This window comes from Pongo abelii, chromosome 1, assembly GCF_028885655.2.
Source record: "Pongo abelii isolate AG06213 chromosome 1, NHGRI_mPonAbe1-v2.0_pri, whole genome shotgun sequence".
Lineage (NCBI taxonomy): Eukaryota > Metazoa > Chordata > Mammalia > Primates > Hominidae > Pongo > Pongo abelii.
Genome location: NC_071985.2, coordinates 15,900,156 through 15,915,379, shown reverse-complemented (window position 1 = coordinate 15,915,379; position 15,224 = coordinate 15,900,156).

Sequence of the window (15,224 nt, the reverse complement as noted above, 5' to 3'; positions counted from 1 at the left end):
CCTCAAAATTCCTATGTTGAAATCGTAACCCTCAAAGTTTTGGAATTAAGAGGTGGGAGGTAATTAGATCATGAATTCTCATGAATGGGGTTAATGCCATTTTAAAAGAGGCCTGAAGGAACCTGTTTTCCCCTTACACCATGTGAGGACGCAGTGAGAAGTTGCTATTTATACACTAGGAAACAGGCCCACAGCAGACACGGAGTCTGCCAGCACCATCATCTTGGACTTCCCAGCCTCCAGAACTGTGAGCAATAAATGTGTGCTGCTTAGAAGCCACCTACTTTATGTTATTTTGTTATAACAGCCCAGATGGACTAAGACAATAAATATGGTGAAATAATGTAAGAACTGCAATATACACATAAAATAATTTAATTGGCCTTAAGCTGTCTCTATTCTTTACTTCTGCAAAGATCAACATGCTGAAACATAGTGAAAGATGAAGTATTTGTGAATGAAACAATGTAATCGGTACCAGAGAGTGGAACAAAAAGTAGCTATTGTTTGTGGAGGCAGGTGCCTGTAGTCCCAGCTACTCGGGAGGCTGAGGCAGGAGAATGGCATGAACCCAGGAGATGGAGCTTGCAGTGAGCCGAGATTGTGCCACTGCACTCCAGCCTGGGCAACAGAGCGAGACTCCATCTCAAAACAATAACAACAACAACAACAACAAAAAACTAGCTATTGTTTTTACAACTAAGCAAAATATAGCAGGTGCACACATAACATTGTTTCATTCAATGTCATTCTGTTATAATATTAATGAGGAAAAAAAATTGACTCCCAGCCAGGGCTGCTGTCTGTGGGGTGTGCACTTTCTCCCCATGTCTGTGTGGGTTTTCTCGGGGGACTCTGGTTTCCTCCCACATCCCAAAGACATGCATGCCAGGTTAACTGATGTGCCTCAAGTGTCCAAGTGTGAGAGCATGGGTGTGTTTGTGAGTGTGCCCTGCCATAGAATGGGGTTGATTCCCACCTTGTGCCTTGAGCTGCTGGAATGGGCTCTGGCCACCTGCGACCCTGAACCAGAATCACTGGGTATATAATTACCTTAAATTGTTTTTATTAATCTTGGATGTATGTATAGATCACATTTATTTCAATGTCTAGTGTTAGAAGTGTTTGGGGTCTTTATTTAGAGATTTAGTGGTGTCTTCGTGACCAGAAATATGCCCTAGGAACTTAACTGCTGTTTTTATCAATTCACTTGCAGTGAAATTGGTTTTGTGTTACCTTGTTTTGCTTAAAGTCACAGTTTCCAAACACCTATAGGCAATGTTAAGTGAGGACTTACTGTAAGTAGTTTAGATTAAGGAGCTTCCATACACTGACAAACTCGTTTAGTGGCTACTGTGTTAGGCACCACGAAAGAGACACCAGATGTAGCGGAGAGCAAGGAAGATGAGGCATGTCCCCTGCCTGGATGGTTTTAATGAGAAACTGTGCTCAGGGCAACTTCATGGACATCATGTGACTTGTGTAGTCACACAGAGCCTCACACTCAGATGGTCCCTGAGCCTGACTTTAATGCTCTGTAAACATCATCTTGAAATTCTTAATAACTTTTAAGGAGGGAGCCCTCATTTTTATCTTGCACTGGGCCTCACAAGTTATGCGGCCAATTCTGACAACAAGTGAAGGGAGTGTTAAAAAAAGGTGAAGTAACTGGGGGTTTGATAGCATTAAAGGAGTTCATCTAATCTTGGGTGGGTGGGAGGTGTCAGGGAAGTGTCTGAGGAAGCCAGGATGTCCACTGGATGAGGGAAGATCCGTGCAGAGTTGCTAGCTTGTGAAAAGTCCTAAGTCATTTTTCTCATGCTGCATTCCATATTTTCTCTTTGTTTTTGGCTCTTAGCATTTTTGCCATGACACATCTGGTTATGGACCTCTTTGCATATATACTTCTTGGAGTTTGTTGAATTTCTTGAATGTGTAGATCCATGTTTTCAGCACATTTGAGAAGTTTTCAGCCATTATATCTTCAAATATTTTTTTCTTCTCCTTTTCCTCTCTTCTTCTGCTAATTCCATTACACATGCTGGTGTACTTAGTGAATCCAGCATTTGTCTGTGGCTCCGCTTATTTCCCTTCATTCTTTTTTTTCCAGATTATATGATCTGTATTGATCTGTCTTCAAACTCTGATTCTTTAGTTCAAATTTAGTGTCAAAACATTAGTAAATTTTTCATTTGGGCTATTACATTTTCACCTCCATGATTTCCATATGGTTCTTTTTTATCTCTGTATTGATATTTCTCTATTTGATGAGACATTGTCATCAGACCTTCCTGTACTTTTAAACATGTTTTCCTCTAGTAAATTGAACACTTGATAATGGCTGCTTGGAAGTCTTTGCTATTAAATCTGAAATCTGGGCCCTCTCACAGGCAATTCGTTTGCTTTTTCTCCTGGTGTATGGGTTATGTGTTCCTGTTTCTTTGTATGACTCACATTTTTTTTGCTGAAAACTGAACAGTTTAGGTAATTGTGATATTGTGAATTATATATTTGTTCCTCATCCCTGTCTCCCTGCATACAACTTTTAAAATCCTTGCAGTCTCCAAAATGTTAACTGCCTTTTTGTATGCTAATGAGTTGACTAGTGGCTGTCAGCCTCTAGATGGCTTCAAGATGGGGCTGGTCACTGGAAAGACCAAGGCATGATTACAGGGTTGAGGCTTTCAGCCTCACCACCCATCACTAGTGCTGATTCAGCCTCACCACCCATCACTAGTGCTGATTCAGCCTCACCACCCATCACTAGTGCTGAAGGTTAAGTTGGTTGCCAATGGTCAATGATTTAATCAATTATGCCTATGTAATGAAGCCTCCTTATAATCCCAAAAGGACAGAGTTTGGGAGCTTCCAGAAAGCTGAATTTGTGGAGGTTTCTGGAGGGTGACACACCCAGGGAGAGCATGGAAGCTCCACAAGCCTCCCCCAAGACCTCGCCTTAAGCATGTCTTCATCTCTCTCTTTTGTAATATCCTTTACAGTAAACAAAAAGTGTTTTTCTAAGCTCTGTGAGCAGCTCTAGCAAATTAATTGAACCCAAGGAGGAGGTCCTGGGAACCATGATTTATAGCTCCTAGGTCAGAAGCACAGGTGAAAAAAACCCTGGTGCTTGCTATTGGCACCAAAATTAGGGAGCAATGTTGTGAGACTGAGCCCTCAACTTATGGAATCTGATGATATCTCCAGGTAGATAGTGGCAGAATTGGGCTGAATTAGAGGACACACATCTGGTGTCTGCTGCAGAAATGATTACTTGCTTGATGTGTGAGAAAAGCCCCCCAAGCTCCATCTGGTGTCAGAAGCATGTTGTGAGTGCACACCACAAAAAATTGAATTTCTTTCTTCCATTCAGTAATACAGTTGCTTGAACAACGGAAGTTTGAACTGCGTGGGTCCACTTATGCTCAGATAGTTTTCAGTAAAGGTTATACCTAGTGCACCTGCCTCTCCTTCCTCCCCTTCCATCTCCTCCACCCCTTTCGCCTCTGCCACCTCTGACACAGCAAGACCAACTGCTCCTCTTCCTCCTCCTTTTCAGCCTATTCAACATGAAGACTATGAGGATGAAGACCTTTATGGTGACCTACTGCCACTTAATGAATAGTAAAGACATTTTCTCTGCCTTATGATTTTCTTAATAACATTTTTCTCTAGCTTACTTTATTGTAAGAATATAGTATAAGATACATATAACATACACAATATGTGTTAATTGACTTTTTACACTATCAATAAGGCTTCCAGTCAACAGTAGGCTATTAGTCAAGTTTTTGAGAAGCCAAAAGTCTTGTGTGGATTTTCAACAGTGTTGGGTATTGGTGCTCCTAACCTTCATGTTATTCAAGGGTCAACTGTATAATGTAGCAGCTGTGGATACTAATTCCCTTCACCCTCTCTCCAGGTCTTGTTTTTGTTGCTGTTTGCTCATTTGTATGGTGATTTGCTAGACTATTTTAGTGAAATCTATTTCCTTCACCAAGTGAAGCCTTTGAAGCCTTTGGTGTCACACCTTAGAAGGTTGAGGCTTGGCCTTGCACACAACCCCCTGGGATGACATTGTTTTAGCACAGTTCTCTTTAACTGTCTCTTTCCGTGACAGAAAGAGACAGTCTTTTAACTCTCTGATAAGCTGTCTGCTTCATTTGACATCACACCAAGTAATTGCTGGCTGATTGCTCTATTATTTTTGCTTATGCTCTGGGCCATACCTTGCTCCACAGTCTACTCCAATTAATTTCACGCAGGGGTAGTTTGGGGACTATCTTTAAGGCTTGTTCTGACCCAGGAGGGGTCCTGTTAGCTTTCTCTTTTCACAATTCTCTCTGATAAACTTCATGGCCTATGGTTTAGCTTGTTGCTCTTAATGAACAGCATGGTTTTTGAGACTGTTCTGAGGCTTGCACTTCACCACACTTTCACATAAAATCAGTTCCTTTGGTGACATCTTTGGAACTCTCTGTTCCTGTGAAATATCTTTCCCTCTGGCCAAAATATTTGAGCCATATGTTGAGTGTTGGGTGGGATGGCAACTTCTAATCTTCTTGGCTTTCCTCTCCCAGGGTAGAAACTCTGCTCTCCAAGTGAGCTCATGTGAGGACAGTCGGGAAACCAGGATTCTTCCTGGGATAGAGCCTCCACCCAATGAGTAGAGCCTGGGTGGAGGAAAGGAGACTTTGACCTCTTGGTCACACGCACCAGAAATTTAGCCTCTTAAATGTGGAGTTGGAAGAGATAAGGAATGCTGGTGTCCTGTGTCACCCAGTGAAATACCATATCCCATGGTTGCGAGCTGAGGGAACAGAAAGTCCTATCTTTTTGTCCAAACCTGTCTGGAGTGGAGTTTCTGCCAAGCTGAGTTAGGATTGGGGGTGGGGATGTAGTGAGGAAGATTGCAAGGATTTTAGGAGTTGTATGCAGGGAGACAGGGAGTAGAACATAGCTCAAACGTCATGGACTCTTGCTGTTTTTACCAAGATTTAGTAGGTTTAAAAAATAAATAAATAAAGATGGCTTCTTTTGCTATATGTCCTTAAGACAATTTCCGGACGCTTTAAATGTGTTTGTTTTTCCAAATAGCTTTTTTTTTCTTAGCGAGTTATGCTTGTTTCCCAGGAGAGTGGGTTCAGAGCTCCTCACACTGCCATCTTATAAGTTGGTAATATTTCACAAAGCTGATCACAAATTCCTTTTTGAAGTTTTTTTTTTTTGATTGGCCCATGTTAACATCACACATCTAAATTCACGTTTTTTATCCCATGGGCTTTAAATACATTTTTTCCCCCAAATTTCTGCTCTCGACCCATCCTATTCTTAGAACTCCACTTGTATATATCCTGCTGCTTAACCGTTGCCTCTTCTTGGATGTCTAAGAGACATCTCAACCTGGACACGGCCCAGATGAAGTTCTGGATTCACTCCCGCCAATGAATTTTCTCTTTCTTCAATCTTTTTAGTAAAGAGCAACAGCACCTGGAAATTAGAGGTCTCCCTTTAGTAAGTCACTCTGAAGTTGCAATATCATGAATGTATTTGTATCATTAAGAGTTGTTCAGTAAGTTTTTGTAGAATGATTGAATGAATTATTCCCATTTTATAGATGATGAAATGGAAGCTTAGAGAGATCAAATAAATTGCTGGATTTGAATCCAGCCTGAGCAGCAATTATTATTTTCTTCTTCTTCTTCTTCTTCTTCTTCTTCTTCTTCTTCTTCTTCTTCTTCTTCTTCTTCTTCTTCTTCTTCTTCCTCCTCCTCTTCTTCTTCTTCTTCTTCTTCTTCTTCTTCTCCTTCTCCTTCTCCTTCTCCTTCTCCTTCTTTCTTCTTCTTCTTTCTTCTTCTCCTTCCTCTTCCTCTTCTTCCCCTCCCCTTCCCCTCCCTTTCTCCTTCCCCTTCCCCTCTCCTTCTCCTTCCCCTTCCCCTCCCCTTCTCCTTCCCCTTCCCCTTTTCCTTTTCCTTCTCCTTCAGGAGTTCAAGACCAGCCTGGCCAACATGGTGAAACCCTGTCTCTACTAAAAAATATATATATACAAAAAATTAGCTGGTGTGGTGGCAGGCACCTGTAATCCCAGCTACTCAGGAGGCTGAGGCAGAGAGCTGCTTGAACCTGGGAGGTGGAAGTTGCAGTGAGCCAAGATCATACCACTGCACTCCAGCCTGGGTGACAGAGTGAGACTCTGTCTCAAAAAAAAAAAAAAAATGGAAGGAAGGAAGAAAGGAAGGAAGGATGGAAGGAGAAAGAGAGAGAGAGAGAAAGAAAGAAAGAAAGAAAAAGAAAGAAAAACAAAGAAGGAGAGAAATTAGCTCACATGCTTGTGGAGCTTGGCAAGTCTGAATTGTGCAGGGCAGGGCAGTAGGCTGCAGACCCAGAGAAGAGTTGTTGTTGCAGATAGAGTCCAAAGGCAGTCTGGAGGTGAGACATCCAAGATCAACAAGATCAAGGTGTCTGCAGGGCTGGTTTCTCCTGAGGCCTTTATCCCTGTCTTGTACTGTGTCCTAATATAGTCTTCCCTCTCTATGTGTCTGTGTCTACATTTCCTCTTACAAGGTAATTAAGGTAAAATGAAGTCATATCAGCCCACCCATATGACCTCACTTTTCCTTATCGCCTCTGTAAAGGCCCTATCTCCAAATACAGTCCCATTCTGAGGGGCTGGGTATTAGAACTTCAACAGATAAATTTGAGGGGTACACAACTTAGTCCATAAAAAACAACGCAGCCCATAACAGAGTGCCATATATTTAGTATGTCAAGTAGATCTGAGAAGGGAAAACTGGAGTCACTGAGGAAAATATATTTTTTTTAAATCAGCTTTTCTAGCAAGAATAAAGAGGACTGGGGTATGTGAGAGGAACCGCTCAACCTCCAAACAGCACAACTGGCTGTGGAAAGCAAAGAACAAGAGGTTCATTAGGGCAGAATGCTGAGTCAGCTGGGGGATTCTGGGCCACCCACAGGAAAGGAAACAAGAGGAGATTGGTGCTTGGTTTTGGACAGGCAATGTCTGCAGTTTTGAATGGTGGAAAAAGTTAGAGGTATCCAACGAGCAAATTCCAGGTGGAGCTGGAATTTGAGACGGACTTCGGAGTTGGACAGAGATTCTGGAGTCATCAGAATTTTGGTGATAGTTGAAGATGTTAAATAGCTCAGGGAAAGAATGTAAAGAGAAAAACACTGAGGAAAGCTCTTTTGGAAAGAGTAAAATGAACCAGAGGAGTTGCAAAGAGGAAGGATAACTTGTGGGTAAGAAAGACTCAGAAAGTAGAAAGCGGTGAAGAGCACATCAAACTTCTCAAATACTTTTAATTCATAACAAAAGTTTTTGGGCTAATATTATCTAAGAATTATGCCACTCCCTGGAGCTATCAGCACTTACGTCCCCGCTAAGTGGAAGCGGGAAGAGAAGCTGGGTGTGCATCGGATTTATTAAAAGCAGCAGCCCTGTGGAGCTCCACCTACCTACAAAATCCCAAGGGGGCAATGTCAATCCAGAAATATGACACCATGATTTAGATCATGCCATCACTCCTTATTTTCCTCCTTCCTGTTCTTTTCTCAAGTGTACACATAGCGAGCATACTGCACACACCATATTTAAAAGTTCCCCATTCCCCAAAACTATAGGTCAGAGAACCAATATTTTATCTGATCATCATTTGACCTCAGACATAGTGATTAATTTTCCAGGCCTCAGTGGCCACCTTGCCCCATCCCATCTGCTGCCTACAGATGGCTGCAGGATCTCTGTCAGCAATGTCATGTCCCTCCTGGTGTTAGTCATGTCCCTCCTGGTGTTAGGCAGTAGTTGCTTAGTAGCAAGAGATACTGCTACATCACATCTATAAAAATAGCCAAAATCTGGACTACTGACAAGGACCCAGGAGGTACAATTTTATCCCTGTAAATGTCAAAAAGCCAGAACATATTCTAATGTACCCTCTCCAAAAAGTTTTAATGTATTCTATTAAGAAATGTTTTCTACAGAAAACACAAATCTGAATGTATTGCATAAACCTATAGGAAAATGTTATTTGTTTGAAAAAAAGATTCTTTCACAAGACCAATAAGTTTTTTTACTTATATTTGATCATGTGAGCCATAGTGACCCATGGTTGTGTAAAAACTGGAAAAATGTGTAGGTCTTATTGCTTAACAGGTATGGCATTTTTCAAATAGCCAAGTCTTTTTCTCTGAAACAGGTAGGTATTTATAGAAGGGCAAAGATGATTTCGTGAATTTGGTAATAATTGTTCCTCCCATCTCTTTATCACCCAAACTCAACATGTCTGTTTGCAAACATGGAAGACTCCTGTGGAACCTTTTGGGCTGGGTTTCTGTTGTCTTCCTTCTGATCACTAGATGGCACTCTATTCATGTTACTTCACAGACAAGGAAGCCCAACACAGTGGATTATTTGAACTGCAGCCGAATTTATAGCCTTAGAAGAAAAGAGCATAGTAACAGTGGACGTGATTTAGACAGATACTGGAAAGATGAGGGGAGCAAAGGAAGTGGTTTTTCAGTAATAGTTACACAGAAACAACAAGGAGGTGTTTATAAACGTATCTTTTCTGTACATCTGTTCCGAGTAAGGAAGGAATTTCCCAGCTAGATCAGATCTCCAAATTCAGCCTAGGTGGAACTGAACCAAAATGTTTCAAGTAGTAGGTGGCCCATCACCCTCATACACAGGATGAAGGCGGACTTCCCTGCTGCACTCAACAACCCATCTAAAAATAGTACCTGCTTAAGAAATGTCCTCTAATAGTCATTTTATAAATGAAAACTGGTCACAGGCTGTGTCTTATACTGGACACTGGGAGCACACAACACACACTCACAACACGCTATTTACTTAGTGGCAATGTGTCCGGAATTGGTTCCTTCCGGTGGGTTCTTGGTCTCTGACTTCAAGAACGAAGCCGCGGACCCTCACGGTGAGTGTTACAGTTCTTAAAGATGGTGTGTCCGGAGTCTGTTCCTTCAGATGTTCAGATGTGTCCGGAGTTTCCTCCTTCCGGTGGGTTTGTGGTCTCGCTCACTTCAGAAATGAAGCTGTAGACCTTCGCAGTGAGTGTTGCAGCTCTTAAAGGTGGCGCCTCTGGAGTTGTTTGTTCCTCCCAGTGGGTTCGTGGTCTCGCTGACCTGAGGAGTGAAGCTGTAGACCTTCACAGCGAGTGTTACAGCTCATAAAGGTAGTGCGGACCCAAACAGTGAGCAACAGCGAGATTTACTATGAAGAGCAAAAGAACTAAGCTTCCACACCACGGAAGAGAACCCGAGCGGGTTGCCACTGTGGGCTCTGGGGGCCAGCTTTTATTCCCTTATTTGGCCCCGCCCACGTCCTGCTGATTGGTCCGTTTTTACAGAGTGCTGATAGGTGCGTTTACAAACCTTTAGCTAGACACAGAGCACTGATTGGTGCATTTTTACAGAGTGCTGATTGTGCATTTACAAACCTTTAGCTAGACACAGAGCACTGCTGATTGGTGTGTTTACAATCCTTTAGCTAGACAGAAAAGTTCTCCAAGTCCTCACCTGACCCAGAAGCCCAGTGGGCTTCACCTCCCAGCAAGAGATACCCCTACTTCACATCTATAGACATAGCCAAAAACTAGATACTGACAAGGACCCAGGAGGTACAATTTTATCACTCTAGATATCACACACACATACACACCACACAAACACACAAAAGACACACACAATGCATAATATCCATAACACATATACATAACACACACCTATACACACACTTATGCACACACCATGAAAACACATAGAACACACTCACAATGCACAATTATACACACAACACACTCATAACACATGTAAACACAAACACACACATAATACATACACACTTATATGCACAATGTACACGTAAACACACACAATACACTTAAACTTATAACACACTTATACACACCCAGTATACACAACACATAAATACTTATACACGTACACTCACACACACTCACACCCCAATATCAAGATTACTTAGCTTACCAAAATGATTCACTTTCAAAGGAGGATAGCACTTAAAATGACAGAGGGTGGAGAAGGGACTCCTTAGACAACAAGTCTCCTTCGCCTCTGGTCATCATCTCCTGCTTACAGAATAAGGAAATTTTTCTCACTAACAGAAGATTAACAAAATTAAAGAATGCATTAATATTTTATGTAGTTTAAAGACGGCAATCTCTCTTGTGTATCATAAAAATATATGTGAGATAATGGTAGAAATCTCCCTCAATTTTCTTGTTTCACATCACTGCATTTACGATTCTCTTTGGTGCTTTTAATTATTACAAATCATCCTGAAATGTTCTGGGCGGGTGTAGTTCCTTTCCTTCTGAAGGTTCTTTTTTTCCTCTTTTTTTTTTTTTTCTGAGACAGTCTCACTCTGTCACCAGGCTGGAGTGCAGTGGAGCGATCTCAGCTCACTGCAACCTCCACCTCCCGGGTTCAAGAGATTCTCCTGCCTCAGCCTCCCGAGTAGCTGGGACTACAGGTGTGCACCACCACGCCTAACTAATTTTTGTATTTTTAGTAGAGACGGGGTTTCATCATGTTACCCAGGCTGGTCTCGATCTCTTGACCTCGTGATCCGCCCTCCTCGGCCTCCAAAAGTGCTGGGATTACAGGCGTGAGCCACTGCACCTGGCCCTGAAGGTTCTTTATAAAGCGTGTCCAATGTTATAACAAGGCCTATTACATTTGGTGTCCAAGGATGTGTGAATTGGTGGCATCACTGTTTTCCATCCCAAAACCCCATGTCTTACTGATCCAGGTCTGACAGTGCGTCAGTTCTTTTGATTTTGTCATATGTCATGCAGAATTTCATAATTATTAACAGTAATGCAAAACAACACAATTCTTCTTTTAAGGTAAAGAGAGGTATTGGCTTTATACGTGGTTACTATGCCTGAGGATACTCACTTTCCTGGGACCAATATCACATATTAAAGATCCATGAGCACACACTCCCTCCAAAACAAATAAATAAAAAATTGAGAGGAAATGAGGTTACATAAACTACCTTTTATTTTTATTTTATTTTATTTTATTTTGAGACGGAGTCTCGCTCTGTCGCCCAGGCTGGAGTGCAGTAGCAGGATCTCGGCTCACTGCAAGCTCCGCCTCCCGGGTTCATGCCATTCTCCTGCCTCAGCCTCCCCAGCAGCTGGGACTACAGGCGCCCGCCACCATGCCCGGCTAATTTTTTTGTATTTTTAGTAGAGAGGGGGTTTCACTGTGTTAGCCAGGATGGTCTCAGTCTCCTGACTTTGTGATCCACCTGCCTCAGCCTCCCGAAGTGCTGGGATTACAGGCGTGAGCCACTGCGCGCTGCCAACTACCTTTTAAATGTGACATTTTGTCCACAAATCTCACTATCCACTGAAATGGACTGAAATAACAGTGCTGCTGTGTTCTATACGATAATTACAAAAGAGATAAATCTAAATTGATAAAATATGGACATCGCAGTAAAACACAAAATAATGTGAAATTATATCACCTAGAGATAAACACTGTTAACATTTTAACATTTTGGTCTACTTTTTTCCATTTTCTTTCTCTATGTATACAGTTACAAGAATAGGCGTTTAAAAGCAAAACATACTGTTCTTGTTTTTCATGCAGCCATCTATGGAGAACGTCGCCGTTGTCAATCAACATTTTTCTACAACAAGAGTTTTAATGGCCATATGGTACCCTATCTCATGGTTGTATCGTAACTTAGCATTTATCACCTTTGTATAAAACAGTCTGATAAGCATTCTTTTTCAGCTTCTTGCAATTGTTGAGTCCAGATCTAAGTCAGATTGCCTGGATTCAAATTTTCACAGTGCTATGACCCTACTAACTTCTGTGTCTTTGGGTGAGTTTTATAAACTCCAAAAGCCTCATTTTCCTAAGATGATATAACAATAAAATAGTATCTATCTTATATAGTTCAAATGGGTATTAAATAAGAAAATGCATGCCTGGCACAATCCTTGGCACACAGTAAGCCATCAGTCAATATTAACCATTACTATGATTAAATATCTATCTGCTTACATCAAATATTATCTTTGGATAGATTCCCATGCATGATAATTACTTGGTCAAGGGTATGTGCAATTTTCGATACCTATTTAAAAGTTATCCCTTTAATGTTAAAAAGTGAGTGACACCTAACACTTTGGGGCATTGACTTCTTTGAGTATTCAATGGAATCCATGGGCCTTCTCCCCTAGAGAAAAATATTTATGTACGCAGCATTTCGATACCATTTTGGGTGATCCATGGAACCCCTAAAGTCCATTTATGGATCATTTAATATTTCTTGGATCTCACATTAAGACACACTGATTTCAATGTGTAATCAACTACCTTTTCCATGTTGTAATATATTTATATGGAATTGTATCTACATTTATTGTCTGAGGACATTTATATAGCATCAACATTTCCTTTGGTCATGCAGTCCCATCAGTGATATTTTCCTCTTAATTTCAGATGGGCTTTTTATGACAATAGAAAATGAGATCAATAACATTACATTATGTATAAGTATTCAAATCATGACACTTAAATTTTTTTCTATTTGTTTTCCACCAGTCAGGGGTGCCTAGAACCTTTCTTGAAACCAAATGGTCAGAAATTAGAGCTTTCTAAGAAATGAATTGAGGTTCCATATTTTCTAACTTTTTTTTCAGCTGTAAAACCTTTTTATAAAATGAAATCTTATTAGAACTTTGGTAAGGCAAATAAATTTTTAAATGCTTTTTTTAATCAGTAAAAATATTAGATATGTAAAATTATAACATGTATCTTTTATAAAACCGATGAGTGAGAACTATGTCTTTTTTAAAGAACATAACATTTTAAATTGAATTAGTAAATAAAAGTTGTGGTATTAAATTAGTAATAGCATACAATTTATTTCAGTAGTTTATTTTCGTTAAACCATAATTGAGAAAATCCTCATTCAAACATAAGTAACAACTAACGGAAAGATTTTGCCAAAAATTAGCTTTGCAATCTCAAAACACGTTTTAAGTTGGCTTACCAGCATGAAAAAGGAATAAGAATTATTTTTCTTTAGATTTGACTTACTAATTATATCTAATGATTGATGCATATCATAAATATAAAAGTCAGCAAGAAACCTAAACCTTACAATAAGTGCCTAAGTTACTATACTTTCTATTTTCTCAAATTGTGCTGCTGAACCTTATCTTTAATGAGCGCATGAGCCATGCAGAGACTCACCTTTCTCTAGCAATTATTTGCGAATAAAGCATGTATACCAGAGTAATAACTTGCACATGCAATTTTATGTAAGAAAGTATGCAGAAATCTGTTTTTTAGATACAAAGTACAGGACTTTACTCTCCAAATAGTACAACAATTATAATAAATTCAAGAACAGATACATAGATGACAGGAGATGTTTGCTGCCAAGCACAAAATAAGCTAACTTACATAGGTGGTCTCCAAACTCCTGTTGAGTTTTTGGCTAAATCCCAATTTGCACGTGCATGGGAAAAGTCTCCAAGGAGGCCAGAGGAACAAACAACTTTCAAGGAGATAGCACTTGCTGGGAGCTGTAGGCCTACCCATCCCTAGAATACACAAGGTTATGAGCTGTTTACATTCACCAAGCTATAGTAGAGAGACCTTATTGAAAAGAAGACACAGTCAGTAGAGACCCCAGAAGGGCCATCTATTAAGAGAGTAGCTAAACCAGCCCCTGAATAAAGGCTACTGTAGATCCACTGTAAAAATGATTAAAAATGAGTCTCTAAAGGACCAAACAGATCTGCAAATAATGAAGTGGCCTGCCAGGAAAAAGCCCAATATTGCTTAAATAAATGCAACAAAATTTAGAATTCATCAATGTAAAATGTCCAGCACCAACAATAAAAATTAGTGGGTATGCTAAGAATAGGAAAATACAACTCATTATTACCAAGAGAAAAAAATAATCTCTAGAAATAGATTCGTAGATGACAGAGATGATAGAATCAGAAAATAAAAGTTAAAAAGCTGTTATGAAAATGCTCACATATTTAAAAGAAAACAGGAGCATAATGAGAAGAGAAATGGCAGATATAAAAAACACAATGGGGCCGGGTGCAGTGGCTCACACCTGTAATCCCAGCACTTTGGGGGGCTGAGGCGGGCGGATCTCCTGAGGTCAGGAGTTCGAGACCAGCCTGACCAACATGGAGAAACCCCATCTCTACTAAAAATACAAAAAAAAATTAGTCGGGCCTGGTGGTGCATGCCTGTAATCCCATCTACTCGGGAGGCTGAGGCAGGAGAATCATTTGAATCCGGGAGTTGGAGGCTGCAGTGAGCCGAGATCACGCCACTGCACTCCAGGCTGGGCAACAAGAGTGAAACTCCATCTAAAATAAAATAAAATACACAATAGGTACTATCAACAGGGTATAAAGGTAACCCCAGAATGGGAGAAAATATTTGCAAATCATCTATCTGTTAAGGGGTTAATATCCAGAATACATAAAGAACTCCTGCACTCAACAACAACAATATACTGACAATTTATTTTTTAAAATGGGCAAAGGAGGAGAATAGACATTTCTCCGAAGAAGGAACACAAAAGGCCAACTGGCCAGGTGTGGTGGCTCAGGTTTGTAATCTCAGCACTTTGAGAGTCCAATCCAGGTGGATCAATTGAGTTCAAGACCAGCCTAGGAAACACAGCAAAACCCCATCTCTACCAAAAATACAAATACAAATTAGCCAGGCCTGGTGGCGTGTGCCTGTGGTCCGAGCTACTTGGGAGCCTGAGGCTGCAGCCGGGAAGCTGAGGCTGCAGTGAGCCGTGATTGCACCATTGCCCAACAGCCTGGGTGACAGAGCAGGACCCTGTATCAAAATAAATAAATAAACAAAAAACAAATGGTTAATAGGCACATGAAAAGATACCTAATGTCATTCATCATTAGAGAAATACAAATCAAAACCATAAGATATCACTTTGCAACAATTAGTATGGATATTATAAGCAAGCAAGCAAAAAATAACAAGTGTTGGCAAGGATGTAGAGAAACTAGGAAACTTGTGCACTGCTGGTAGGCAATGGTGCAGCCACTGTGGAAAACAGTATGGCAATTCTTCAGAAAATTAAAAATAGAATTACTATATGATCCTGCAACTCCACTTCTTGTTATATACACAAAATATTT